General features: G+C 36.1%; 1 long non-coding RNA gene across 5 annotated transcripts in view; it reads right to left on the bottom strand.

The window, feature by feature from the left end:
* Positions 1 to 16199, bottom strand: part of LOC111932129 (uncharacterized) — a 291751-nt gene that overhangs the window by 19736 nt on the left and 255816 nt on the right. For 2 of the 5 annotated variants that reach the window (XR_015288967.1, XR_015288968.1), the window contains exon 7: positions 1703 to 1793. The exons of 1 other annotated variant lie outside the window; for it this stretch is intronic. This is a non-coding gene — a long non-coding RNA (uncharacterized LOC111932129). Of the gene's footprint in view, positions 1 to 976; positions 1794 to 15897; positions 16101 to 16199 lie in introns of all 5 variants that reach the window. 2 more of the 5 variants (XR_015288966.1, XR_015288965.1) reach the window with 2 other exon arrangements.

Raw genomic sequence — 16199 nt, 5'->3', positions numbered from 1 at the left:
ACCATTTTTATCAGAAGCCATCACACCACCAGTGATATTTTGCTTCCACTGGGAAGATCTGCTACTCAACCAGGAAAAACAGCAGTTTCTGTCTGTTTCTTGTAGTTGTTTCTGCATTTATCTAAATTCAAATTGCAAAGTATGCTAGGTCTGACCTCTCATAGTTTCCACAGAATAGGGCCAGAACAGTTCTAGCCCTATTCTTGCCCCAAGAATATCCCTCTAGGGATCTTACCAAATAAACATTGATCGGAACTCTTACTTAGAATGATATCCTATCTAATAAATTATTTCATTATATAGAATAGATCAAGCATAGTAGAAAAGTTCTTTACAAACCAACATTCAGTGAAAGTAGATAAGGGGAAGAAAAATAATGGCAAAATCTGTAGGGCTTTCAGTGAGAGCAAACAAGAATTCATTCAAATTCTTAATCTAGCCTTAACCTATTCCATGTAGTGTCTAAGAAGGGAGTGGGAAAGAATGGGTCAATTGACTCCAAGGATATACATTAAGGAAAAAATTATCCACACTCATTAGGTCTTTTAGCACTGAGAATAATATAATTTTTTAATATATGACTTGCTATTTAGATTGAAATTAGTTGTCTCCTTCCCCTTGCAAAAGATTCACCCTGGAGACTGCAAAAGAAAACCCAGCTATTTCTTTCTGTCCTACACACTTTAAGCCCACTGACCAATGTGGCAGAAAGACTACTAACAGTACATGTGAATTCATAGTAGTGCTTGACATTTTTTACTGGTTTTAGCATCAGACAGAAATTTAACTCCAAATAATCCACTCCCCTTCTCTCACCCTTTCTGGTAAAGCAGGGACAAAAAACAGAGAAAATGAGTTGGGGTCACAATTTACTGAAAGCACAAAGCAAGGATAAGACACACAATTACAGCAGCGATATTAACACAGCAAAACCTTACAAAAAGAGGAGGTGTTTTAACCCCAAAAAGGTGTTTACCACTGGGAATGAAAATTCTGTGGGGTCACCATCTTCCTACCACTCCCCTGTGTGCCCTCCAGTTCATCTGGGGTCCCTCTTGGCTCAGCTGCTACCATCAGCACTGCTCCTGTTCCCTTCGTGATTGCAAAAGTCAGGCCCATCCTGCACATCGAGTCCTGTCTTCTATCTACACTTTGAAAAATACATTTTGTTGCATAAAGGTTCTGAACAGCAACTGTGCAATTTATTAAAGCGTGGAAAGAAGTATCTGAAACCAGCAACTGGTTCATTTTAATCATTTGTCAAGATATAGAAAGGCTACAGAGCCTCTTTAAAAATGAGGTTCATGTCCTGTAAAGTCGGATAAGGATCTTTGCTGTTGTGCTTTGCTTTCCAAGTTTGTTCTGTGTAGCCAACATCAAGCAGTGTCTCATGCTGTTGGGTTCTGAGTAACAGGCTGAAATATTAACATGTGGAAAAGTCAAACCTTCAAGAAAAATTTAAACATCTTAAGGACTCTTGTCTCATGTCACTTTCTCGGCTATTCTGTATCTTACAAAAAAGTGTCACTTTGATATTTTATGTTGTTTCTTACATCTGTATCTTTAAAATTTCAGAGATGTATGAAAAGTAATGCACAATGATCCGATAGACATCTGCCAAGCCCAGACAGACCAGAAGCAATGGCTTCCTGTGGCTGGTTTGGGACAGGGTGATTAATCAGACACTCTCTTTTGCTCAGACCTTCGGTAGAATTCTCGAGAAGAAAGTTTGAAGGTTACAGCTGCTTGTTCATCCTCAGCCAGATTCAGGTCTCTTAAAATTCAGCACAGTCCTATATGCAGAACAGAGAACACCATCAATGTAATGCAGATTCTAGGAAGAGAGCAGCCATATTTTTCTAGTAACAATTTGACAAATATGTTGCAAAACTAATTACAACACTTGAGCCAATATTCTATCATCAGGTTTCAAATGTAGGATTTTTAGTTATTCCTCACTGGGAAAGCTTTTAAAATATTATTTGACATATCTTATTGTATCTTTCATTTTATACAGTCTCTTTTTAACTTGCTGGTATTGTTGCAGACATAAATCATAAAGTGTATTTGCATTGTATTAGGGGTCTATTTTTTTTTTACATGCAAGATGGAACAAAATGCTTTAATTCTAAAAAATTTAGCTATTCAAAATGTGACTCATGAAGCTCTTAAGCACTTCAAAATACTGCTAATGAGGCTGTCATTCAGTCACGTATTTGGGCATACCTCTAATTTTGAATGTGGACTCATGGAACCCAACTCTTGCTTGAAGATAACAATGAGATTCAGGACCTTGCTGGATCAGAACCCAAAAAAGGTTCTTTCAATCTACAGGAGCAGCCATTAAAAAGATGGCTAGTCTAAGCCACCTACAAACTAGAGATTTAATGTATTTACATCTGTTCTGTTCTTCATGCACCTGGAGAAAAATAATCCTCAAGACAAAGATTCCACCATATTAGAGCCCAAAACCGTATGTTACTAGTCTAGTCATACTTAAATTTAGAGGTAGAAACAGGAAAAGTATCTGTGTTCTCAGTATCTGTTAAATACTCCACATCCTTTCCTGTTATCCTCCCCTTCCATTTCTTTTCTCTCCTGTCACTTCCTCCCACCCCTTTCTCCTGCAAAATCATGAAATGAAAAATATACAGAAAGGTCAAGGACAGAGAGTTTTGTTACTGATACATAGAAAGGGCTTACACAGTTAAGTAATGACAAGTTTAGTCTGGAGTCATCCAGCTACATTCTCTTTTCTAAAACAGAAAAAGATAAAGCATTCACTAGAAAATACCTCCTATGGCCTTAGTATATCCCTTTGGTGACAGGCTATTAAAGCAGTGTAATTTACTACCCTTTGTCTCACTAAACACTTGTTTCACATCTATCAAACCATTCAGTGTTACTTCCTCTTTCATATAATAATTAGTATTCCTAGAAAAAATAATTTATTGCTAATTAGGATAATTATTGCTAATTATACTACACTAACTGTGTAGTATATGCCACAGTCAAAAAAACCCAAAAAATCAACACAACATTTTCTGGATATTTTATTTCTTTTGGGGCAGTGTTTGCCTCCATTTCTTTTACTGCAGCTCTACCCACAGACTTTGCACTCAAACCATCATGACTGCCACATTCACAGTGTTGCTCTCTAAATGCTTTTTCTTCTTTTGTCAGTGTCCCTGTGTTCTTTAAGGGATCTAATTGATCAGAAGACAATAGAGCTGACACTTTAATTCAGCACTATCCAGTGTATGCTTCTGCAACTCCTTGAAGTGCACTGAAATTCCAGAACACCCTACTTTTGATTAAAAAGTTGACTCTAAAAATATCTAGGTTTTTCTTGGTCTCAAGTTTTGAATGTATTTGAAAACAGGAAAGGGAAGAAAGGAAATATTAGTTTAAAGAAACCACACACTTTCAAACCAATATTATTGTTAGCCATACCACAAAAGGAATAAAAGGAATTTAAGGGAGAGCTTTGAATGAAAGAAGGATCAAATATTCACATTCTCCACAAGGGAACTTTCCAATTCTACCTAACTACAAAATCATACATGATAAAACCACCCTCTTAATCAGGCCAGGATCTGAAGGGGGAAAAAAAAAAGAGAAAAAAGTAAAAAAGAAAAAAAGTGTTAGCAAGCTGAGCAGCTTTTGTCAAGGTGAAAAAAAGCTTCATATGGTCCGAGGAGCCTCAAACTCTGCAATTGTCAGGAAATTGTCAGGTAATATCTCCTGTGACACAGATGTATTGAGGAACATGAGAGCGGGGAATAGCCATTTATGATAAATGAAGTCTTAATCCAATTCCATATGAAATTAACAATGAAATCACAATTTCTTTTAATGCTGAAGGAAATCTTCCACACACAACTTAGTCTGTGAAGTTCTCCTCAACTGTATATATGTAAAATTTTACAGTACTACTCCTTCAGACTTCCAAATACATAGCATAATACATAATCTATATAGACTTATATAGACTAGCATAATACATAACTTATATAGACTTAGTAGAATATATGAAAATATTTATATATCAAAAGCATGTGACATCAAATAAAGCCATCTTTGGTTGAATGTTTCATCTCTATTAATATGTGTTGTTCATTATAAACCTACTCAAATTTCCCATATTGATGCCTTTGCAATGTATGTCTTTTTCTAAATGAAAATTTTCTCCCAATCTCAGGTATATTTTAATGTCATGTGCAGAACTTCACATGATTCCTTCCACAGTTTCATGAGTCAAATTAAGGTATTTATTAATGCCTGCTAAGAAGGTAATTCCAATACAGTGGAATTACCATATTTTATTTTGGGAATGAGAAAGATCCCAACTGTAAAACTTTCTCTGTCCCTGGAGCAACAGGACTGAATCATTACCCTGGAGAACTCAATCCAGAATTTTTAATTCTGCAGGGACACAATGTCTTTAGGCATTCAGATTCACTAATTAATAAAAATAGAATCTGGGCTATCACCTGACCTTGACAGCAGAAGTTCTTCATTTTGTATCTATTTCTCAGATTGCTGCTATCACATTGAATTAATCTGCAATTCTTATTGCAGTTTCAGCAGCACTTATCATGGACTGTATACAGTCAGTACATCATATTAATTTTCTCTAAACAGAAGGTTTTTCCTGAGAAAACTATAGTAATGTAAACTATACTCCTTCATACACTAATTTTTTTTAGAAGATTTGAAATACTGAAAGAACTACCTGGGACGTTCTCATTAATCCTGAAAGCATGAAAACAGGAGACAAAACACTTGGCAGCATTTTTAAAAAAACAAGATATAATCAGATTTGAAAGACAAAAACCCTTGGATGTCCTCTGTGTATGTCTGCTCTGACATAGAATGTGCATTTGTTGAAAACTATTACTGGTGTCACTAGACTGTCTTGTCTGAAAAAGTACGCTGTCCTGTACTGTTTTATTTACAAATGTTGTTTATGAAGTGTTGTCAGTGGAATGCTTGAATAATACTGTAGATGTACTGAATATGAAATTGCTCTGTCACTGGAGAAAATGGGAGCAACGATGCCAAGTCATTAAAATAACGTGCTGGTTTCAAGTAAGGTACAGGGCACACTCAGGGCCATATATTGTTTTTAATGAAGATTTCAATGTCATCAATAAATAATAAGATATTAAATCTTAAACTCACTCTAAGGTATATAGTACCTGTTTTTAAAAATTAATGAATTGAGCACAGAATTGTGGCACAGTTGAAGTAAATTTCAGGCGGAAGAGGATTTGCGCTGATGTGCTGGACTAGGCCTTGAATGATCTTGGATCCATTCCCAGTTCTGTCCTCAACTTCATCTAGAGCCACATAAGCTTCTTTAGACAACACTGCAAAGCTGTTTAGATGTTTTAAGAGGCACAGAGGTGTCTGCTAGGATTTTGAAAACACTTAACTACACTTGGCAATTATATCATCTGAAATTTGGAGACCCAATCTCAAATGTGGCCTGTACACAAATGATAAAGAGCATAAAGTCCTTGTTCAGACAATACTTTAGCTAAGTCTCAAATTGATCATCACACCTCAGCAACTGAATCAAAGAGTTAAGTCAATACCTCCTCACTGCTGGGGACAGTTCACTTTCCATACCAGACAGAATTTAAATTCCTGTGATTTAGGGTGATTAGCAATCCCACGGTGACTAAGTAGAAAATTTTGAATGGATACATGACCTTTGGTTACCAGAATAAAACCCATCATTTAGCCACAGATAGGAATTTCTGGTTGAGGTTTCTACATATTTTTTTTTTTTCCCTCAGTATTGCTAGGGAATAAATGTATTAATGTCCTCTGAAGATATTCTAACTGGATCAGACAGTGTCATAAGAAAATCTTGAGCAGAATCATTTGTCATGTTGAAGCTAGACATATTCACAGAGAAAATGTGTAAATAATTGTGAGTTCACAAAAATTTTCATTTTACTGTTTATTCACATGAAGATTCTAATTAGTGCAAATCACTAAAGCCCAAATCACTAAAATCCACTGACAATAAGACTCTTTTACGTTCCTGAACCTTTGCTAGTGAAGCAATTTAAAATTAATCTGCATGGCAAAACAGATAGAAGTTATACTCTAACCTAAAATCTGTTACACCCTAGAACATAAGGTCCATAAGAGGGAGTAATTCCTAGAGGGAATTTTTTTTTTTTTCAAGTGGGAATGATGTGCAAGTTAACCCTCAGGACATGAAGACAAGATATCTTAGCTCCTTTAATTCAAGACTTTCTATATAGCCAATGCACTGAGCTACAACTGGAAGTAAAAAAGAGTATAAGAACAGCAGAAGATAGAAATTACTACTGTTGATATGATAAGATCAGGATGACTAAATCCAGTGAACAAACACACTCTGACGTTGATGTACTGGGTGTTTTCCAAGAATTAGGGAAACATCAAGGTTTGAAGAGAACTCTGGAGATCACCTGTTCCAACCTCCTGCTGACAAGGCAGGGTCACCTAAAACAGGTTACACAGGAACATGTCTGGGTGGGTTTGGAATGTCTCCAGAGAGGGTCCATGTCCTCCCTGGGCATCCTGTTCCAGTGTTTTGCCACCTACAAAGTAAAAAAGTTCTTCCACGTGTTGAGGCAGAATTTCTTGTGTTTTAGTTTATGGGCATTGCTCCTCATTGTGCTACTGGGCACCACTAAAAAGAGATTGACACCATGGTCTTGGCACCCCTTTGAGATATTCACATGCATCAATGAGATCTCCTTTCAGTCTTCTCCAGACTAAACAGGCCCAGCTCCCGCAGTCTCTTCTAACAAGAGAGAGGCTTCAGACCTCAAACCATATTTGTGGCCTCCACTGGACCCTCTCCAGTAGCCCTTTATCTTTCTTGAACTGTGGAGACCAGAACTGAACACAATACTCCAGATGTGGCCAAGCAGAGGGGCAGGATCACCTTCCTTGACCTGCTGGCCACACTTCCTTGATGCAGCCAGGATACCATTGGCCCTCCTGGCTGCAAGGGCACTGCCAGTTCATGGTCCACTGGTCATCCACAAAGACTCCACCCTCCACAGAGCTCTAGCAGGTCAGCCCCCAGCCTGTGCTGGTAGTAGGGTTATTGCTTCCAAGGTGCAGGACCCTACATACACCTGCCCTTCTTGCACCTTAGTGGGTTTCTCTCAGCACAGAGCTCTGCAGCCTATCAGGGTCCTGCTGAATGACAGCACAGCCTTCAGGTGCATCAGCCACTCCCCACTGTTTCATATCACCAGTACGAATTGTGCAAAACAGAGTGATTTTGTATCACTGAAATCGCAGACGAAGTCCACATCAGCATAGATCAATGCCCTCAGGCACAGCATAAAACTGTTGGGGAACAGATAGTCCTGAGTAAAAGAATGGAGGATATGAGATCCTGAAGCTCTCAGTTCCATCTCATGGAGGCTAAGCGTAAACTACTGTGCTTGCTAAAAATCTCTGGCTTCCAATTACGTACAAACAGTCTCAGCATTGTCCTCACAAAAGTTATGAAAGAATCCCCAGGTGCAAAGCACCAGTCAGGTTGTTTTCCCAACAGCTTGACAGTCAAAATCCCTGGACTTCCAAGTGCTCTTCAGGTCACAATCAGACTTCCCCTTAACTAAAGCCAGCTGTCAAGTATTCTTGATAATGGTGCCTTGAGTGTTGGCAGTGGCATACAAGTACAGGCCCTAAAACACTCCCTGAATACTCATAAGCATCCAGCACTATTTACAACACTGCCAGCTCACCAAACTCCCTGTGAGTGTCTATCATAGCAACTCGCTACACTGTGAATGCCAATAGGGAAGAAGAAATAGCTTGCTGTTGGGGGCAATAACAGAAAAAACTGCAACACACAGGCATACACTATTGCAGTAAAATCTTAGGATGATATTAAGAAGGAGGGGAAAAGGAAGACTTCCACTACTGAATAGCTTTCAGATGTTTTTAGGCATACTGCTCACCTAGCACTACTTGTTACATATTCTTGCACAATGCCACAGGACAGATTAGTGGGAGTAGAAACTATCGCCAAATAGTCAGTCACCGGTTCAAAAAATAGTTTTTATATAAAAATATGATGGCACTCAGGATCACAAGAAAAGCAAGACATAGAGGTAGTAGCTAAAACCTGAAGTTATGGTATCATATATTTTTCATGAGGCAAGGCAACATGAGGGAAAGTACCAGAAGATGGTCTGAAGAACTTAACTTACTTTCCTGAGTTTGGAAAGACAGTCAGACATATTGGAAGGAAGTTCCTTTAAAATGGATTCAAAATGATTCAAAAAGGTAAAGAGAATATAACATGCTTCAAATGAGAAGGGATTTGGTAGTTTGATGGAATGCATATTTAAGCTGCATGTATATTTTAGAAATATAGCTTAGAAAAAGTGTATTTGTAGAAGTCAGTTAGGTTTGTAGACCATTTCTGATCTGGGGGAAATTCCTGAAATTAATCCATCAAGCTGGTCCCTCAGTGTTCTCCACAGCCAAATCCCTTCAGATGTGTTAAAACTGAACAGTAGTAAAATGGTGTGAATGGTCCAGACCATTGATAAAGATATTAAACTAGATTGGACCCAGTACTGAGCCCTGAGGAACACCACTGGCAAGCAGCCACCAGCTGGATGTAACACAGCTACAATCTAATGACTTTTCTTGTTTAGAAGGGATCTGCAGCTTTCACACTTGGATGAGTATTCTATAGGAGTTTCTACACAATTTCTGTTATAAACAAAGCAACCTTAATGGGAATAAAATTCCAGAAAAACCTGTCAATCTCTAATTTATCTCTGTTTAAAGAAGTGCAGTTGTATAGTTGAAGTCACTTCTGCAATTCAAATCAGTTGTACATACTCCTAGCCTGTCTGAAATTACCATACTTAAAATAAAAAATCATCAAGACAAATACAAAAGGAACATTGAAACAGAAAGCTCTAATGATTGAATTTCTTTCTGAAAATGAAAATTAGAACTACCTCTCCTTCATTTAGTAATAATCTAAAATACTCTAAAGAAGGTTGGAAAAGAACATGGGGAAAAAAAATTTAAATTGTGACCATTGAATAGAAGTGGAATCAAATACCTGCTCAAAGATCAAACTCTATGAAAGAAGTCCGTCTCATTTTTTTCATTATAAGTTTATGCAAAAGGTAGAAATATTGATCTATAATAGAGACATAACATACAAAACAGAAAATGGCTTCAGAAAATATATAAGCAATATATTTTAAACCCACCAGAATATTTAAATTAAAAACTAATGTGTATGATTTAAAACGTTGTTGCAACCTTTGAAAGGAGCCGTAGCTCCAGTTCTACTCCATGAGTAAGACAAGTCAAAACTCTCACAGTATATGGCTGCAGTATATATAATAGAGCAGCTATTCAGTCACAAATGATGCCTGTAGGGATCTAACAGTACATTGTGTGGGTACATGGCTACTCATTTAAATTATTCTTACTTGATCTGTGAAAAGAAAGCTGCAGTTCACTACAAATTTATTTATGCCTAGTAGCTTGCTTGTAGGAACACAATAGAAATGTTCAGCATGTCTGAAAAAAATTTGGGAAAAGAATGTATATGTATCTACCTTATGTTTTCCTTTAGAAAAAAAAAAAAAAAAGACAGTCTCAATTCAGAGCTCCTGTCTTTATACAGTTAGATCTCATTTCATTCTCATTGAACAGGTAGCTGATAAATGCAAGCAATTATTCCACAGGCATTAAGAATCACTTTGATTCCATTTTTAGCTTTCACTGAGCTGCTACCGTCATGTGCAGATTACTCTGGTGTGAAGTCACTCACTGTGACACTTTGCTTTTAAGTTCATTGAAAACACATGTTCCTGTTAGCTGCAGACCCACACAAAAATCTTCCACAGGCCACAGATACTTCTGCACTAAACAACAGGCATATGTGTACACATCTACCATTGATTTCCAATTTGATGTTCCTAGTAATGTAAGGCAGGGAAATACTGTTTCAAGTGTAAACCCATAGTATTTAGGACATCAAGATTGTACAACATGGTTCCAAGCCCATGGCCAACCTAAATGTAGTAAGGTGGGACAAATTGCTGTGGCCATAATAATAATTAAAGAGGAAGGATGCTCCAGTGAGAGTATTTTAATACCTTGAGATGGCATATTACTCCATTCTGGGAAGCAGTTACCAAAATATGACAGGGGTCAAGGAACTTAAATGCTTTTGAATACTGCACAAATCATCCCAATTGTAAGAATAATACTTGCATATGAACACATAAATATTGCCTGTATACAAAATCAATGAATAATTAAAATATGTAAAGAAAACAGCCTAAGCTGTTTGTTTTGCTATTTAAAACAGGTTTACATAGTGCAATGAAATATTTATTCACCATGTTTTCCTTTTGCTGATCTATTTTTCTGGATTGATTACCTCTGAAAGCTTTCCTGACATGAGCTCTTGTACGCTGACAAAAGCGAGGTGAAGCGGAGCATCTTGATTAGCTACAATGCAGATCAGCTTCTAGGCAAACTTACCAGAGCAAGAAGAACAGAGAGCATGCAGTCAGGGGAATGCATTGATGCTAAATTAGGTTTTAAAGAGAAGAGTAATCCACCCTCATATTTTCACAGAGAAACTAGCAGATAATACTTACAACTGAGCTTTTAAATTTTGTGTCAGTTCTTTTGAGAAATAGCAACAAAAACAATGGTTAGATTTGATTGCTATGAAAGATGCAGGTATTCTGATAATGTGCTGCCTCATACTCAACATGCTTCAAACCACACCCATACCAGGATTCATAAGACTCCATGACCTTGTCAAACTTTCATTATACTCCACTGAAACTACATCACTGTACACTATCTATACACATGTCCCAGAAAAAATATATTTTAACAGAACTCCAAAGTTTCATGACTATTTACCAAACTTAAAAGGCAAACAGATCTGTGGAACTACTTCTGCATATTATATTAGCATCCTCCAAAGGATTATATTGTCCTTCCCACACATGAGGGTCTAGCTCTACTGTTCAGTTCACCCTGCTAAAGCCTATGAAAAGCACTGCTCACACAGTGCAGGAAGATGCACAACTGTTTCGCTGCCATTTTAAATACCATTAACCAGTGCTTTATCTGTGCTTCAGTAGCCCCCTTTCCAGTTTCACCCACTGAAGATTTTAGTTGTGACACAGACTGTAAGTAGCTAAGTATCACATATATCACAGAATCACAGAATAGGCTCAGTTGGAAGGGACCCCCAAGTCCAATTCCCAGCCCTGCAGGGTACCATCCCCAAGAGTCATTTGTCTGTATATCTATTCATCATAAACAGTAATGTATTGCTTAAGATTATAAGTACTTCATGTGTTATCTGCCAGCAAAATAAATGAGATCTCTTTATTTCCATTTAAAGTTATGCTGTGATTTGATAAACTAAACCCAAAGTACACATAGAGGTTTATTCTATACACTGTCCAAATTTATTCTCAATTATTTAAGATTTCAAAATTGGTTTGTTTTTCTGCGCTTTAGCAAAATCTAGTGAAAATAATATTTTCTCTAAAATAACCCTTTCTGAAATTGCATTTTATGGGTTTATTATTTCATAATATATGAAAAATATGTAAGTATAATTAAAATTATTAATAAATCATCTAAGAAGTTCCCAGTGACACAACAACCTTCAACAAACAGCTACCTTACCCAAGAAAACAGAGATGAACAAAAAAAGCAAAAAAGCTCAAACAAAAATGTGACAAATTTGCAGATGTATTACAGAAGTTATGTTCCATTAAGGGAGGAAAAAATATGCTGTCTAACATGAAAAGATCACCATTATAATAATAATCCTCAGTAACTACAGAGTCTGCTTACGTCAGTGCCAAGTATGTCACTGAACAGTTGTCTTGGGTTGCAAGTTTACAGGGGACCCAGGGATGATTTTAGGCCTGATCAGTCTACCATGATCTTGATCTTGTGTAGGCCACTGATCATGTAATTTATCTGCCTTATAAGCACTCCAGTTTATGCTGTGACATGGAAGATGACACAGCCAGAACCCAAAAAGATGAAAGTGGAAGGGTAAGAGCATGTGTTTTATGCACTTTGTTCTAGCACTCCTCAGTTGCAATTAGAACCGAGAGCTAGCAACCACCTGGTTCCTCCTAAATAAACTGTTGTTCTCTTAATATACTATATCCTCTGATAAACACCTTAAATAAGCCTTATTTGCTACAAAAACAGTAATCCTGTCCTGTCTTTAGCTCTGCTTATGGTTGCCTATGCAATAATATTAGACTTGCACTGACATATTGTAGACAATTAAGTTGGATTAGATGTCATAGGATAATTGTATAATTGACACAGTTATTTGTTCCCTTCACCAGATGCACCCCACAAATGCCACAAAGGACTGACTAGCACTTCTGCATCAGTTATATCAATCAGCAAGTCCTTTATATCTTGTGATGTGCATTTTATACATTAGGATTGTGGTTTTTTCCTCTATTCTCTTTGTTTCTCTCCCTTGCTTACTCTCTCTCTCTAGTCACTAGGAAATGAAATGCCTTCTGAGCTATACCTCCCTATACTGTGTGGGGAGGCTTAAGGACTACAACCAGTTTGCTCAAAGTCTATTTCCCACCATTTAACTAAAAATAAGTATCATTGCTCCATGTCTGTCTCTATGGATAATTACAAACAGTATTTGCTGTGTCCGCTGTATTGCAGCATCCATGAAGATAAGGACCCTGACAATTCAGTGCCTGACACTTACTCTCTTTTGCCAAATTAGAAAGATGACTTGAGCATTTTCTTGTCAGCATCAGTCATCTCAAATCTGCAGTCAAGGATTACATATCTTGCAAATACTACTAGTTTGCTGTATGATAAATAATTCTTATTAAGTACATACATTTCTTTAACCAAGTAATTTATAAAATCCTTATAAAATACAGGATGATTTGCAAAAACCCAAAGAATTCATTGATCTTTAATAGCTTTAGTAGTAGCATTTAGAAAGGAACACTAATGTTTTTATTCATAAAAGAATTAATAAAACATCAAATAAAGAACTTTCTAGCTTTTTTTTTTTACTTTGACTACTACATTTTTCAATATTAATTTCCAATTTTTGCCATTAATTTCCAATAAAAATTTCAGCTAAATGAATGTGTACTCACTGTTTGATAACTCCACTGGACAGCTCCTATCATGCAAGATGTATCAAAGCACTTTTCTTATTACAAAACAAAACACATGGATTTTTTTCTTTTTTCTTTCCCCATCCTCAGGATAAATACAAAATAGAAATTTTAAGAAATGCAGCACAGACTAAGGATGAAGTTGAGTGTGATATCAGATCAGACGCATTACAGCAGTGAAGGGTCACAAGAGCCACCTCAGCTCTTCTGCCAAAGTGCCTAATTCAAATTCTAGTGCTTGACTGTTTATTATTCCTTTCATATTTCTATGAATATTACAGACCCTTGTACATGAAAATTTGACTTCAAAGCTATCCATTAATTTGAAGGAGGAAATGCCCACCTGACCTGATGATGTTGCAGCTTGTGGCTGCAAGAAAGTACTTCAGCAAACCACTAAAAATATATGTATTTAACATTTCCTTAAGCCATTTTGCAATTAGTAATTTTTAGCAATTAATTCATAATGGGAATATTTTTTTTTAAATTATATTCCTTATTACTGGTAAAACAACCAAAAAATATAGGTTGGCTGCTTGTTCTCATCAATACATCAGTTCCTTTTGCATACTTATAATTGTCACCAGAAGGAAAGACTATTTTTTAATGAAAAAAAAAAATTCTATTAATTTCTTCTTATCCTTGTAGAGTTCTTTCTACCATTGCAGTTTACCTCCAACTGATACAGATAATTTTACTCCTTCAGATAAATTGTACCCACACACCTTTCTGACAGATTCTCTGTATAGTTATTAATAATTGATACATTAGTTCATAGGGATGGAAATAGCTAATTTCATGTCAATGTTAAGATAAACAGGACTGTTCAAAGTAATTGCACAGCTTTTTTGACTACAGTTTAGTGGTGTTCATGGAGAAAATATGCCTTGTGTTAAAGAAAACATCACAGAAAATGACCATCATGATCTCTCCTTAAAATCTCCAATTTTTTAGAATAGTTCACTGAAGATGTTCTAACTGCAGCCATCAAAACCAGCAAGAATTTCTGAAGTCACTCAGGGCTAACTGCTAACAATGTATTCTGTTTACTCCAACATTTAAAGGCAGGGAAAGGGAGAGCTGATGTCCCAAGTACCTGATCCCATCCAAGCATAACATGTTTTAAATAGACCTATGTCTTCCTGTGGTGTGAATGATTTTTATGCCATCATCCAGAAGTCCTTTCTATGAATCCTCATTCAGTTGTAGCTCTAGGAGGAGACTGAGTCTGGATAGGTTTTAATTGTACATATGTAATCTTGCCCATAATAAAGAAATGGATTCCTAGTTTCAGTACTGAAAAGTTACCACTCAGTGTAAACCCAAGAACACTCTAAGTATTACAGAGCAGGTTAAGTTGCAAAGTGTGATTCTGCTTTATGACTTTCACCATCATTTTGTTTGTCATTGAACTAAGATAGTTCACAAAACCAGTACTGAGTTAGACTTAATATATATGAAAAGCAAATCAAGGTTATAACTATCTACATAAATGAACCAGTCCTTGCAAACAGAAACAGATGAAGTAAAGTATTAAATAATTCATGTAGTTGACCATTTTGCAAAAAGTGGTCACTGTGAATTGCATATGGATATCTGGTTTTATGACAGGAAAACTGATCTTGAAACTCCAGAAAAAAACCTCATGCCATTAATTTTAAATTCAAAGCAATATTGAAAAGAATTATATGAAGATCAACAAATAACTACAATTATTGTGGAAAATTATGAATAAAACATTAAATTGCAGGCTGTAAACTCCTGGGCACTTTGTACCATTAAATGCATTTCTATTTTTATATCTCAACTCTCTCTGAAAAAAAGAAGAAAATGAAAAACTTAAAAAGAAAATAATGGTTCTCTTACTTTGAGTAAGAGAACCTTGAACACTTTCTTTGTTACGAATAAAAATTACATTGAAATGAAAGTCAGCTTCTAATACAATATTATTTAAATAGAAAGGAGCGGGATTTTTTTTCAAGAAGAAAGAAATTGGAAGGCAGAATATTTCCCATATAGCATCTTTGGGTACAATTTTTGGGTGTATTTTTAGGTACAATGCATATATTCTGATGCACTGCTTTTTCTGAAATTGGCATTGTGTAAACAAAAATTAAGAAGAAAAAAGAGATTCAGCAGACACAGCAATTACAACCATTACATTCTCTTCTTGTCAGGATCTCATGGTCCCTTGAAAATCTAGTTTGAAGGTCTCTCTGATTTCCAGATTAATTAGACAAGAAAACTGTATGATGTTTTGATGCATTCTATTTTACATCTGCTGTGTAGACCAAATAAATAAAATGTTTTTTCCATAAGCTTGTATGTTGTATAAAATCTAAAATAGATTGTAACTTAATTTTGTTTATTTGGGGCATAAACCTTTTTTTGGTATCATTCTATGCCATTTCTTTATGTAACAACTATTGTTTCAATGAGTATGATATCAGTGGAGGATTTCTGTAACAAAGGTCCCTACTGTAAAATGCATTACTCACAGAACTATTTCTGCTTCATAATGTAAACAATGTTTCATTTCCTTATAATGGTTGTGTTTAAACATTTATACTTATCTCTATCATTACAGTGTAGTGTTTCTACTTTCTGATTCTTGTTAAAGCTGATAACTTTTTTCTGTATTTTAAATCCTTGAACTCAATTGGTTTGGACTTACCAAGAGGCCGTTTGCTTCTGTTCAGTATGCCTTTTTCAAAAAATTATTTTTCAAGTATTTAGTACAAATTATTGCAAGTTTCTGTCAAGTGGTCTGGTGGCTAACATCCAAGCCAACCTTGGGCAACATTGGTCAAACACCTTTAAAACCAGCTCAGCTGCACATGCTCCAGGACAGACATGGTACTGTGCAGTGCTCTTCCTCTAAGGCAGAGAGACAAGATAAAATAATTGTGCACTTGCTTTTTAAATATAAAAGTAGTTCTATAAATTAATTAGCCATGTATTCAAAATCAAGTACAA

Source organism: Cyanistes caeruleus, chromosome 7 (genome assembly GCF_971803275.1).
Source record: "Cyanistes caeruleus chromosome 7, bCyaCae1.hap1.1, whole genome shotgun sequence".
Classification (NCBI taxonomy): domain Eukaryota; kingdom Metazoa; phylum Chordata; class Aves; order Passeriformes; family Paridae; genus Cyanistes; species Cyanistes caeruleus.
This window is presented reverse-complemented; position numbering and strand designations above follow the sequence as displayed.